Consider the following 13,288-nt stretch of genomic DNA (forward strand, 5'->3'; position numbering starts at 1 on the left):
CTGAGTGGCTACATGTAATCTTAACAAGGGACTTTACAACCAAACCTTTGGCTTCATCATTAGATCAACCTTTCCTGAAAGTGCCCTGTACCTCTTCTTTGATCTGATGCAATTTGATCTTAATTATTTTAATTATTAAAATAATTATTTGATCTTAATTATTCAGCATTATTTTCCAGAAAAAGTCTGAAATTTTTCAGAGCCATCCAGATATAGCTGGTTTTTATTAACAGTTTTTATTCAGTTTTTCTTCTTTCACATTTTCTATAAGAAGAAATAAACCAGGTAGTGCCTTCAACATTTTTTTGGAAGTCTTCTTAGGTTGATGAACCAGTACATTTTCCTGCTGCAGACAATGCTGTTCCTAAATAAAAAGGATTCCTTTTCCTTTAGTTTTCTATAATATTTACTTCACTTTCCTACAAACCCTTACCTATAGCTTTACCAAATGTCATATGGCTTCAACTAAAAGCCTTTTTAAGGTATTAAACAAATTAAATTTGTAGTTAAAAAACTTTCAAAAAAGAAATCTCTAGTTCCAGATGGTTTCAGTGGTTAATTCTACCGAACATTTGTTTTTAAAGTAACACCGATTCTACATAATCTTTTCCAGAAAATAGAAGACCACACTTTGCAACTAATTTTATGAGGCTGACATTACCCTTATATCATAACCAGACAAAGCCAGTACAAAAAGGGAAAATACAGACCAATATATCTCATGAATATAGATGCAAGATCAACAAAATATTAGCAAATTGAATCCAGCAATATATAAAAAGAATAATGTAATATGACCAGTGAGGTTTATTTAAGAAATGCAAGGCTAGTTCAATATTCCAAAATCAATCAATGTAATCCACCATAACAGGCTACAGAAGAAAACCACATGACTATACCAACTGATGCAGAAAAGGCATTTTACAAAATTCAATATCCATTCATGATTAAAACCCCTAGCAAACTGGAATAGCAAGGGAAGGGAAATTCTTCAACTGGGTACAGAATATTTGTTTTTTAAAATTGCAGCTAAGAGTGAAGAACTGAATGCTATCACTCTGAAACTGAGACCAAGGCATGTATGTCCACTCTCACTACTCCTATTCAGCACAGTATGGGGAATTCTAACTAGTACTACAAAGCAAGAAAAAGAAAAGCAATACAAAATGGAAAAAGAGAAATAAAACTCTCCCTGTTTAACAATGGAATGTTTATCTATATAGAAAATCCTCAAAATAAACATTGAAAAATTCCTAGAGTAATAAGCAAGATTACAGGATGCAAGCTCAACACCAGAAATCAACCAAATTTCTGTATACTAGTGACAAATTGGAAACTAAAGTTAAAATTTAATAACATTTACATTAGCTCCAAAATAATGAAATATTTAGGTATAAGTTTAATCAAACATGTATAGGATCTATATGCTGAATACCATAAAACATTAAAAAATTAATAAAGACCTATATAAATGAAGAGACACTGGGTTCACAGGTTGGAAGAATAAACATACTAAAGGTGACAATTCAATCCAAATTATCTTTTTGATAGAAATTCCTATCAACATCCCAGGAGGATTATTTTATAAATATGAAACTGAGATTTAAATATATATGGAAAGAGAACAAAACTAAAAGAGCGGAAAAATTGGCAAAAGAGAATAAAGTCTGAGGACCTATTACCATCTGATATTAAGGTTTTCTCAACAGGTAGTTTTTAAGGTTTTAAAGTAGTTTGTTAAGTTTTTCTCTATAGGGGCTTCCCTGGTGGCTCAGCGGTAAAGAATCTGCCGGCCAAAGCAAGAGACGCCGGTTTGATGCCTGGTCAGGAAATTCCCCTGGAGAAGGAAATGGCAACCCACTCCATTGCCTGGGAAATCCCATGGACAGAGGAGCCTGGTGGGCTATAGTCCATGTGGTCACAAAAGAGTCAGACACGACTTAGCGACTAAACAACAGTAACCAATAGATTGTGGTATTCCATAGATTATGGGGTTGGAATAGAGAATCTAGAAATATTTTCACATAAGCACACAGCTAATTTCTGGAAAAGATACAAAAGTAATTCAGTGGAGAAAGGGTAGTCTTTTCAAATGAATTGGGAACAACTGGACACTAAAAACAAAAAAATAATTTAAAAAATTCTTAACTGAATTTCATCCCTTACACAAATATTAACTCAAAATGGATCATAGATCTCAATGTAAAATGTAAAAACTAATAAACACAAAACTTCTAGAAGGAAGCATAGAACATAATCATTAGTCTTCTTGACTCAGAGTTAAACAGGGAGTTCTTAGATATAACACTAAGCACAGAATCTGTAGAATAACAGTAATAATAATTTAAAAAATAAAAATAAATTAATTTTAAAATGTAGATTGGAATCCATCAAAATTAAAGGGTTTTCTCTGAAAAAGACCCTAATAAGAGATGGGCCATAGACTGGGAGAAGATATTTGAAAACCACATATCTGACAAAGGATTTATATTCAGAATATTGAAAAAAAAAACCCTCTTTGAAATAATTATTAAGAAAACAATCCAACTAGAAAATGGACAAAGGATTTGAAAAGCAAGAATATGCAGAACCAATAAGCATATGAAAAGATATTAAACATCATTAATTGGTAGAGAAAGTGAAAGTTGCTCAGTTGTGTCCAACTCTTTACAACCCCATGGACTGTACAGTCTATGGAATTCTCCAGGCCAGAATACTGGAGTGGGTAGCCTTTCCCTTCTCCAGGGGATCTTTCCAACCCAGGGATTAAACCCAGATCTCCTGCATTGTGGGCAGATTCTTTACCAGCTGAGCCACAAGGGAAGTCAAACTGGTAGAGAAATAGATATTAAAAACATAAGTAAATATTATTACATGCCTATTAGAATGGCTAACATACAAAATATTGAAAATTTCAAATAAGGACAAGGGTGTGGAATCAACTGGAACCCTCATACACCAAATGAACTACAGAATGGATCTCAAAGATATTATGGTAAATGAAAAAATCAGTCAAAATGTTGCATACTATATGATTCTATTTACATATTATTCTTAAAATGACAAAATTATAGTAATGGAGAACATATCAGTGGCTGCCAGGGGTTATGTTTTGGAGGTGTTTGTGTCTCTCAATAAATGGCAAAGGTAGTTTTACTATGATAATGAAACAGTTCTGTGTCTTAATCATGATTGTAGTTACATAAATCTATACATGATAGTATTTCATAGAACTACACACACACACACACACACACACACACACACACACACACACACACACACAGATCCAAGTAAGGTCTGTGGTTTACTTAATAATATTGTACCAGTGTCAATTTCTTGGTTTTGGTAATATACTATGGTATAAGACATTCAGTTCAGTGGCTTAGTCGTGTCCAACTCTGCGACCCCATGGACTGCAGCACACCAGGCCTCCCTGTCCATCACCAACTCCCAGAGTTTACTCAAACTCATGTCCATTGAGTCGGTGATGCCATCCAACCATCTCATCCTCTGTCGCCCCCTTCTCCTTCCACCTTCAATCTTTCCCAGCATCAGGGTCTTTTCAAATGAGTCAGTTCTTTGCATCAAGTGGCCAAAGTATTGGAGTTTCAGCTTCAACATCAGTCCTTCCAATGAACACCCAGGACTGATTTCTTTTAGGGTGGAGTGGTCTGTCATGGCTCGGGAATCTCCTGCAGCAGCGCTCAGAGTGATGCAGCTCACAGTGTTTTGCAGTATTTAAAGATAATAGCAGAAAGAAAGTAAACTTGGAACAACTGAGAAAACCCTTCAGTAGCACCTAAGAAGTTCCTCTTTCACCCCTTCCCAAGTAAAACATTTATTATAATTTGTGTGTTGGTTTTAAATCTCTTCATAGATTCCATCAACACTCCAGATTTAATTATCTCCTAGTAGTTGTTACTAAGATGTTTTTAATGGCTTCAACTTTGTATTGGTATGTTGTATTTACAAACTTTGTACCATAGGCAGAGTGTAACACCCATTTTACAATGCCATGTACATAGAAGGGAAAAACTGCAAGGATCTCCTTGCAGTCCAAGAGACTCTCAAAAGTCTTCTCCAACACCACAGTTCAAAAGCGTCAATTCTTCTGCGCTCAGCTTTCTTTATAGTCCAACTCTCACATCCATATATGACTACTGGAAAAACCATAGCCTTGACTAGACAGACCTTTGTTGGCAAAGTAATGTCTCTGCTTTTTAATATGCTGTCTAGGTTGGTCATAATTTTCCTTCCAAGGAGTAAGCATCTTTTAATTTCATGGCTGTGGTCACCATCTGCAGTGATTTTGGAACCCCAAAAAATAAAGTCAGCCACTGTTTCCATTGTTTCCCCATCTATTTGCCATGAAGTGACGGGACCGGATGCCATGATCTTAGTTTTCTGAATGTTGAGCTTTAAGCCAACTTTTTCAGTCTCCTCTTTCACTTTCATCAAGAGGCTCTTTAGTTCTTCTTCACTTTCTGCCATAAAGGTGGTGTCATCTGCATATCTGAGGTTATTGATATTTCTCCTGGCAATCTTGATTCCAGCTTGTGCTTCCTCCAGCCCAGCTTTTCTCATGATGTTCTCTGCATGTAAGTTAAATAAGCAGGGTGACAATATAGAGCCTTGACGTACTCCTTTTCCTATTTGGAACTTAGTAATATTGTACCAATGTCAATTTCTTGGTTTTGGTAATATACTATGGTGTAAGACATTATCCGGAGAAGGCAATGGCAACCCACTCCAGTACTCTTGCCTGGAAAATCCCATAGATGGAGGAGCCTGGTAGGCTGCAGTCCATGGGGTCACGAAGAGTCGGACACGACTGAGTGACTTCGCTTTCACTTTTCACTTTCATGCATTGGAGAAGGAAATGGCAACCCACTCCAGTGTTCTTGCCTGGAGAATCCCAGGGACCGGGGAGCTTGGTGGGCTGCCATCTATGGGGTCGCACAGAGTCAGACATGACTGAAGCAACGCAGCAGCAGCAGCAGCAGCAGCAAACAATACTGCAAGTTCTGTGTATTCCCACCAGCTGGAGTGGAAGAACTTCAAAATGCCAGGGGCATTTGACAGTGCTCTGATAAAATGATCTGCTTAGCAGTGGGGCTAAATTAGACTAATAATTAAAATTGATCTGAGCCCATTCCTACCAGCCTTCAAAGTCAGCCTCAAAATGATCCATCTGATTCCAAGTAACTTAATTGCCTGCTAGAATAAAGTCCATTGTATTTAAAGGAATAATAATAATAAGCAGCAAGGATGTAAAATTCTCATTCTCTTGCAGCCAATAAAAAAATTCCAGGCATGCATAAAGCAGAAAAATGTTTCCCATAACAAGGAAGAAAATCAATTAGTAAAAACAGATCCAGACATGACAGAAATAGTAGAATGAGCCAACACAATCATTAACACAGCTATTATAGATACTCTGTAACTTTACAAGAAGATAGAGGAAAACTAAACCTGATGAGGAAAATTAAAAAGAACTAATTGGAAATTCTAGAGGTTGAAAATATAATATTTCAAATAAAAAAAAACACAATGGATGTTAAAAGGAGATTTGCCATTTCAGAAAAAAATATTAGTGAATTTGAAGCTATAGCAATAGCAACTATCCCATGTGAAGCACAGAAAGAAAAAGAGAAGTGACTTGAACATTGGTAAGCTATGGGAATAACAAATGATCCAACATATGAGTAATTGGAAAGAGAGAAGAAATTGATGTGGGAAGAGAAATTATTTGATGAAAGAAGGCTGAAAATTGTCCAAATTTAATGAAAACTATAAACATATGGGTTCATAAGAATTGGACATGACTTAATGACTAAACCACCACCACCATAGACATATACATGCAAGCAGAGCATACCTAATGAAAACTATGCCAAAGTACATGTTAATCAAAATGCTGAAAATAAAAAGTGGAAATAGAAAATCTCAAAAGTGATCAGAGGAAAACAAACATTATGTAGAGACACAAAGGTAAGAAGGACAGCAGAATTTACATCACAACCCATGCAAACAAAAAGAGGGAAAGAGGAAAAGAGGGAGAAGGAGAGAGACTCCCTTAGCAGATACATATTTTGTAAATATTTTCTCCTTGTCGATGGCTTGCCTTTCCATCTACTAAACAATGTCTTTTGAGAAGCTAATGCTTCTAAATTTTGATAAAGTCTAATTTAATAAACTTTGAATAAAGTCTAATTTATTAGTTTGTCCTCTTGGTTTCCCAAGACATTTTGGCATAACCCAAGATCAAATGCCTTTCTCCTAGATATTCTTCTAGAAGTTTAAAAGGTTTTCTTCTGACATTAAGTTCTGTGATCCACTTTGATCTAATTTCAGTAGATGAGCTGAAGTAAAGTTTCCTATTTTTATACATGGATATCCAACATCATTAACAACTAGAGAAATAAATATTAAAACCATAGGTAGTTAATACTACATACCCATTAGAATGAAAAAAAATAAATATCTATAATGCAAAGTATTTGCTAGAGTGTGGAAAAACTGAAGCTCTCATGCATTACTGATGTGAATGCAAAATGATACAGCCACTTTGGAAAAAAGAATTGACAGCTTCTGATGTTTCTTAAATATACATTTATCATGCAACCTGATAACAGAGGTGGAACAGTAGTAAGGAATGTGCATGCCAGTGCAGGAGACACAAGAGATGTGGGTTTGATCCCTGGATTGGGAAGATCCCCTGGAGGAGGAAATGGCCATCCACTCCAGTATTCTTGCCTGTAGAATTCCATAGACAGAGGAGGCTGGTGGGTACAGTCAATGGGGTCGCAAAGAGTCGGACACAACTGAACTGCTGAGCACACACCAGTGACCCAATTTCTACGTACTTACTAGAGAAATGGATACATGTGTATACAAAAGACTACTGGAATTTTCATACCAACTTTTTATCCATAATACCCCCAAACTGGGGGAAAAAAACACCCATATGACCATCAACTGCTCAATGGATAAACAAATTTTACTGTATATTTGTGATGGAATTTCACTCAGGGAATAAAATGAAGCAAACATTTGCAGCAACAAATATGTTGCTGATACATGCAACAATGTATATGAATCTCAAAAGCATTGTTCTAAATGAAAGAAGCTTTCAATTATATGAAAGTTTAGAGAAGGTAAAGTGATAGAAAGCAGATCAATACCAGGAGCCAGGACTGGCCTGAAGGCACAGAGGGCAGAGGGGTGTGAGAGACCTTTTCTGAGTGATAGAAATGTTCCTTATCATGATTATGGTACCAGTGACATGACTGTATTTCTCAAAACTCATTCGAATTGTGCACTTAACATTGGTGACATTTATTGTGTGTAAATTAAATCTCACAAGATTTACCTAAAGAAAAACAAGATGAATATGTTACATTACCAGTGCTTCTATCTTAGGTGTCAATGAGTATACGCATAGGGAATAGGGATGCTCCTGCAAGATTTTCCAGGTAAGTAAGAGCTAACACTGTCCATCATCCAGGTACCCAAACCATGAGCCCAAGCAACTGTCCTTGACTCATTAGTCTTTTTTGTCAGCAAGATGCAAGCAGACATTGTCATAACATTTCTTTCCTTTTAAATAGCTCCAAAATTGATTTACTCTCCCCAAGTCTTCTAACCATAACCTGATACATTTGTCTTTTACTGGAAACACTGTAACATCAACTCATCTGTCTTGTATTTGTTTGTCTCCACTCCAATCTGGTTTTCACTCTGTAGACAGTGTGGTAATTTGAATGAAAATAGTATCCTCTGATTAAAATCCTTCAGTGGCTTCCTAGTGTTCAAGGACCAAAATTTGATCTCCTTAACACAACCTAAAGGCCCTGTGTGGTTCAGTCCCTTCATATTTTCAGTCTCATCACCTTCTGCTTTTCCCTTTTGGACCTTTCTCAGTTCCTTAAACATATAATTTATTTAGCCTTAGGACTACACATGCTGTTCCCTCTGGTGGAAACACGCCCCCTCCCATTCTGCATATTAACTTAGATAACTCCTACTTATTCATGACACATGCTTCTTCCATTCCTTCAGCATAAGTTGACCATTAGGTCTCATTTCTCTGAGCCAGAATAGTACCTGATTTTCTACTCATAGCCTTCTGTGGTCTAGTTGTTATTTGTAATTGTCTGTTCAATATCTGACTTTGCCCAAATCCCTCCAGAAAGTGTTGAAAGTGAAGATGTTAGTCACTCAGTTGTGTTCGACTCTTTGACAGCCCATGGATGGTAGCCCGCCAGGCCCCTCTGTCCCTGGAATTCTGACTGTCCCATAGCTCTTCTCCCGTGGGATAATCACTGTTAGTTTTGAGCCTTCCAGACTATTATAAAATGAAAACATATTGAAAAATGTGAGATAATACTATACGACAGACAAAATTAAAATATAGAAATATACAAAGCCTTCCCTCCCTCTTGCCTTCTAAGATGTGCTAAATTCCCCCTGCTCAGCGCCTGGACCAAGTAGTTGGTTAATAAGATGAAGCCTGGTCTTTCAAATCCAAGTGGGGCAAAGAACTATTATAAGAAAAGCATATCTGAAAATGAAGAAGTAACAAGAAAGAAAAGGTCCTGTGAAAACTGAGTTTCACTGAATTTTTAGAGGAAATGAGACAAAATGTCATAGTGGCAATTTCGAGGCTGTGATAAATGGACTTTGAAAATATTTATAGAAGATAAAAGATTATTACAAAGCTTTGTTATATGTTACAAACTTTTCAGCATTCCAAAGTATATAGATATTGTATTGATATTCTCTTACCAATAAAAGAAGGATTGGGGATATAGAAATTGTATCTTATTTCTGAGTGCATCACAGGCCTTGAGGTGTCTCGGTTTTGCTTGGATTACATATAATTAATACTCACTACAGGAATTGTTTCTACCTGAAGAGGATTTTTGGGCTTCCCAGGTGGCACTAGTGGTAAAGAACCCATTTGCCAATGCAGGAGACTTAAGAGACAAGGGTTTGATCCCTGGGTTGGGAAGATCCCCTGGAGGAAGTCATGGCAACCCACTCCAGTATTCTTGCCTGGAGAATCTCATGGGCAGAGGTGCCTGGTGGGCTACAGTCCATGGGGTTACAAAGAGTTGGACACGACTGAAGCAACTTAGCACCATGCACACACAAAGGTGCATGGTTGCTTTTAGGTGTTTTATGGTTGTTCAGTAGTAAAAGAGGCAAGGATTAAAACCTATAAATGAGAGTCCTCAATTCTCAAATAAGTAAAGTACGTCATAATATAGTTCAGCTTCATGGACAAGAAGAGACCAAAATTTAGGCCTTTTTATCTACCACTTATATATGATGTTTCTTTGCCACTGAAAGTTTACTCATTACTCACACATAACTGTTGGGACTCCAGTCCCCAGATTAAGAAATACTGATCTACAGCCAAGAATTCCCTTCTTGGACTTTTCTTTGGTATCCCTTTGAGCAGTATCCTACTAAGTAGCAATGATGATCTCTGTAATGATCATTTGTCTGAAGACAAAAACTACTGTATATGACACAAAGTCTACTCTACTGGGGAAGCAGGACCCTGGGTGACATGGTGGCACTTAACCTGTGGGGTAAGGCAATATAATCTAAATGGTCTAACCATAGAGAATTGGTGGTTTTTAACATATCATAGGATTATTAGGAGTGAAATGGATAAGTGCCTACTAAACACCATTTGATCTGTCTTAAAAGTATGAAAACAAAATAAACAAGCAAACAAAAAAAACTGCATGTCTGACGATTCATTACAAAAAAAGGACTGTGGTCTCCTTAACAAATTCCTGGACCTGACTCCATATATCACCTTTAGTCACTTGAATGAAGGAAAGCGTGGACACCTCTGAGAAGACCAGACGATAACAGCATCTGCAAGCCAAATCTTCTTTCTTGCCTGCCAGAAAAGAACCTGCAAATTTTTACTAAGATGATTTTGCTTTGGAAAATAGAATATGTCCAGATCTTTTGAGTCTTATGGTTGGATATAAGCTCTGAAAAACCACTAACATTTTTCAGATCCACCACCCATTGTAATTTACATGTTAAGAGTGGGAGCTTCTGAAAATTGTACATGAATTTGGTTTGAGTCAGCTTATGATAGACCAGTGAAGTCCTTAATCCACACTGTATTCACAAGACTATGGTAACAAATATATATTCCCAAATATATAATGGCTGAACCATAACAGAAATGTTCCTCACTTAGGTGACAGTTCAGGCAGGGCTCCTTATGCCTTAGGCTCCAGGCCCCCTCCTTCTCAGGGCTCTTCTGTCTCCCAATCTCATCAGCTGCTCCCAGTCTATGGAAGAGGAAGGCCTGTGAAGAGGCAGACATGTTTCCAAAAACCTTAGAAGGGTACACATCTCACCTTTGCAGTCTTTTAGCAAACTCTGACTACAGGATCATTTCTGTATACAAGGGAGGGTAGCAAATAGCACCTAACATTTTATGGAGGGAAAAGAGGAAGTAAATTTTGGGGAGAAACCTGGCAACCTCTGTCCAATGTTGTGCTATTTCTCTACTTGTTGAATATGTACTAAAAATAGAAATACTAAGAACCCACAGACCTCTCGCATGGGCTTCCTGACACACAGGGTAAGGGGCTAGAAGGAAAACATGCCAAATGGAAACCTCTAAAATTCTCCCCCTAAGCCAAAATTATAAATCAAAGTAACCTTGAATTACCGTGAAGCAGTAGCGATTGGTGTCTCTGTCAGACAAAGACCTGGAAGATGCAGAGGTGCTGATTTTCTCTCAATTCCTATTTACCTCCCCTGTGCAGATGACAGATGGGCCCTGGAGAATAAAGAATAATAAGTGATTGCTATATATTTCATTGATGTTAGCTGCTCTTCTAGGGATGGCCTTTTTTCATTTGGACAAATAAATATGGCCTCCAACAGTTAATAGGTAGCTAGTGATCTGGTAATAGCTATGCCTTTAACTCTGTTATATGAAGCAATGGAAACAATTTGTTTTACCTGAAATATCAAAGTACACATTTCTCGTAGATTAGACTACTCTCTAATGCTTTCTATAACTTAGTGCACAGGGACAGTGAAGTTTATATTTCCCCAAGGGACATAATTCTTGTTCATTAGATTAATAATAATGCTGACAGTACATGGAGTGAGTGATGCAGCCATTCTTGATGAAAAACACGTACATTATTAAAGAGAGAGATGAAGGGTCTACTGCTTCAGTGAAGTTTCTGGGGACCCAGTAATTTGGGACAAGTCAGGATCTTCTTTTCAAAGTAAAGAAATATTTTGCGGTACCTTGTACCTCCACCAGTAAGAAGAACATTCAGTGGGTTCCTCAGATTTTGGAGAAAATACATACTTCATTGAAGTTATCCTTTCCAACCTTTTTGCTAGTGGATCCAAAGATTGACGCAATCTGACCATGGTTCAGAGCAACCAAGTTTTCTCCAGCTGGTCTGGCTAGGGTGTGAATAGCTTTTCCTCTCTACTGTATGGATCCAGGAAATTAAGAGGGGCATCAGGAATGTGTGCGTTATCTCAGAAGTCCGCAACCCCTGGGCCAACTGTTAGGAAATGGGTCGCACAGCAAGAGGTGAGCGGTGGGCGAGCACATGAAGCTTCATCTGTATTTACAGTTGCTCCGCATTGCTGGCATTACCACCTGAGCTCTGCCTCCTGTCATATCAGCAGCAGCATTAGACTCTTGTAGGAGCTCGAACCCTATTATGAACTGCACATGTGAGGGATCTTGGTTGTGCACTCCATAGTTGCAGGAAAACAAGCTCAGGGCTCCCACTGATTCTGCACTATGATGGGTTGTATAATTATTTCACTATATATCACAATGTAATAATAATAGAAATAAAGTACACAATAAATGTCATGCACTTGAATCATCCCGAAATATCCCTGCCACTCAGTCCATGGAAAAGAGGTCTTCCACAAAACTGGTCCCTGGTGCCAAAAAGGTTAGGGACTGCTGTATTATCTTATCCTTTTTGAAGCAATGGCAAAACTGATTAGAAAATCAAAATGGAAGCCCTAGAAATTATGAAGGCTTGCCATGTTCTCTTCTAAAATAACTGTTCCATCCTTTGAAAAAGAACCACTTTATCCTAGGCCATGATTGAGACATACAACCTGACTTCAGAATAGCAGATGATCAGGTAAACTGAGCCGCTCATCAGGAATCGAGTGCTATTCTGTTCTACTAGGATCCCAATATGTGAGTTAATAAAGGAAGGGATGGGCCCTTCTTGCTTACCACCATTCCCCCAGTTCTGCAATGATGCCTAGTATATAATAGTTGCTTTGTCAATATTTTCTGATAGATGGAGAAAAGGTAAAAGGGGAGATGGAAGGAAAGAAAGAAGAGTGGGAGGGAGGAATCTTGTCCAGAAACACTCTATCACTAAACAGAAATTGCATATACAGGATGAAGTCTAGACAGCTCCTAAAGGCCACATTTCTCATACTGTTCTCTCAAAATATGAGCATGTTTATCTCATTTAAGTTTCTTCCACAAACCTGACCTACTGCTTCATGTGAGGGTCTCTAAGACCAGTTGAAAATTGAAGAGGAATAAATTCAGCCCTGGTTCATCGGTTTCTCTCTGCATTTTGCTGGCACCAACCACAAGCAGACTGTTGCAATGTTACATCCCAACTCTGGGGCTGCCCTGTAGGACAGTGAGCTGAACCTCAAGCGGTACATCTTTTTTGTCCACCTGGCTGGAAAGCAGCATGGCATGAATTAAGTTTCTGTATGGATTAATAAATGGTGATTAATGGTTTTCCAAGGTTTCAAGAAATTAGGAAGGAATCTGATTAAAGGATTGGTGAGAAGAAAGCCTGTGTAAGGATTAAGTATGTGAATTTCTGGAAGTGGAAGTTCAAGACCTTCCCAGAGTGCAAGCCGTTTGTGTCCCATGTGATTGCTTCTCAAAAGCCCTTCTTTGTGAAAAAGAGGCTCATTCCAGGATTATACAAAAAAGCCCTCACTGATGAGCCTCTTGATGAAAGTGAAAGAGGAGAGTGAAAAAGTTGGCTTACAGCTCAACATTCAGAAAACTAAGATCATGGCATCTGGTCCCATCATTTCATGGCAAATAGATGGGGAAACAGTGGAAACAATGGCTGACTTTATTTCTTTGGGCTCCAAAATCACTGCAGATGGTGACTGCAGCCATGAAATTAAAAGACGCTTACTCCTTGGAAGGAAAGTTATAGCCAGCCTAGGAGTGGAGTGAAGTCGCTCAGTCATGTCCGACTCTTTG

Source organism: Giraffa tippelskirchi, chromosome 6 (genome assembly GCF_054371585.1).
Source record: "Giraffa tippelskirchi isolate mGirTip1 chromosome 6, T2T-mGirTip1v1.2.pri, whole genome shotgun sequence".
Taxonomy (NCBI): domain Eukaryota; kingdom Metazoa; phylum Chordata; class Mammalia; order Artiodactyla; family Giraffidae; genus Giraffa; species Giraffa tippelskirchi.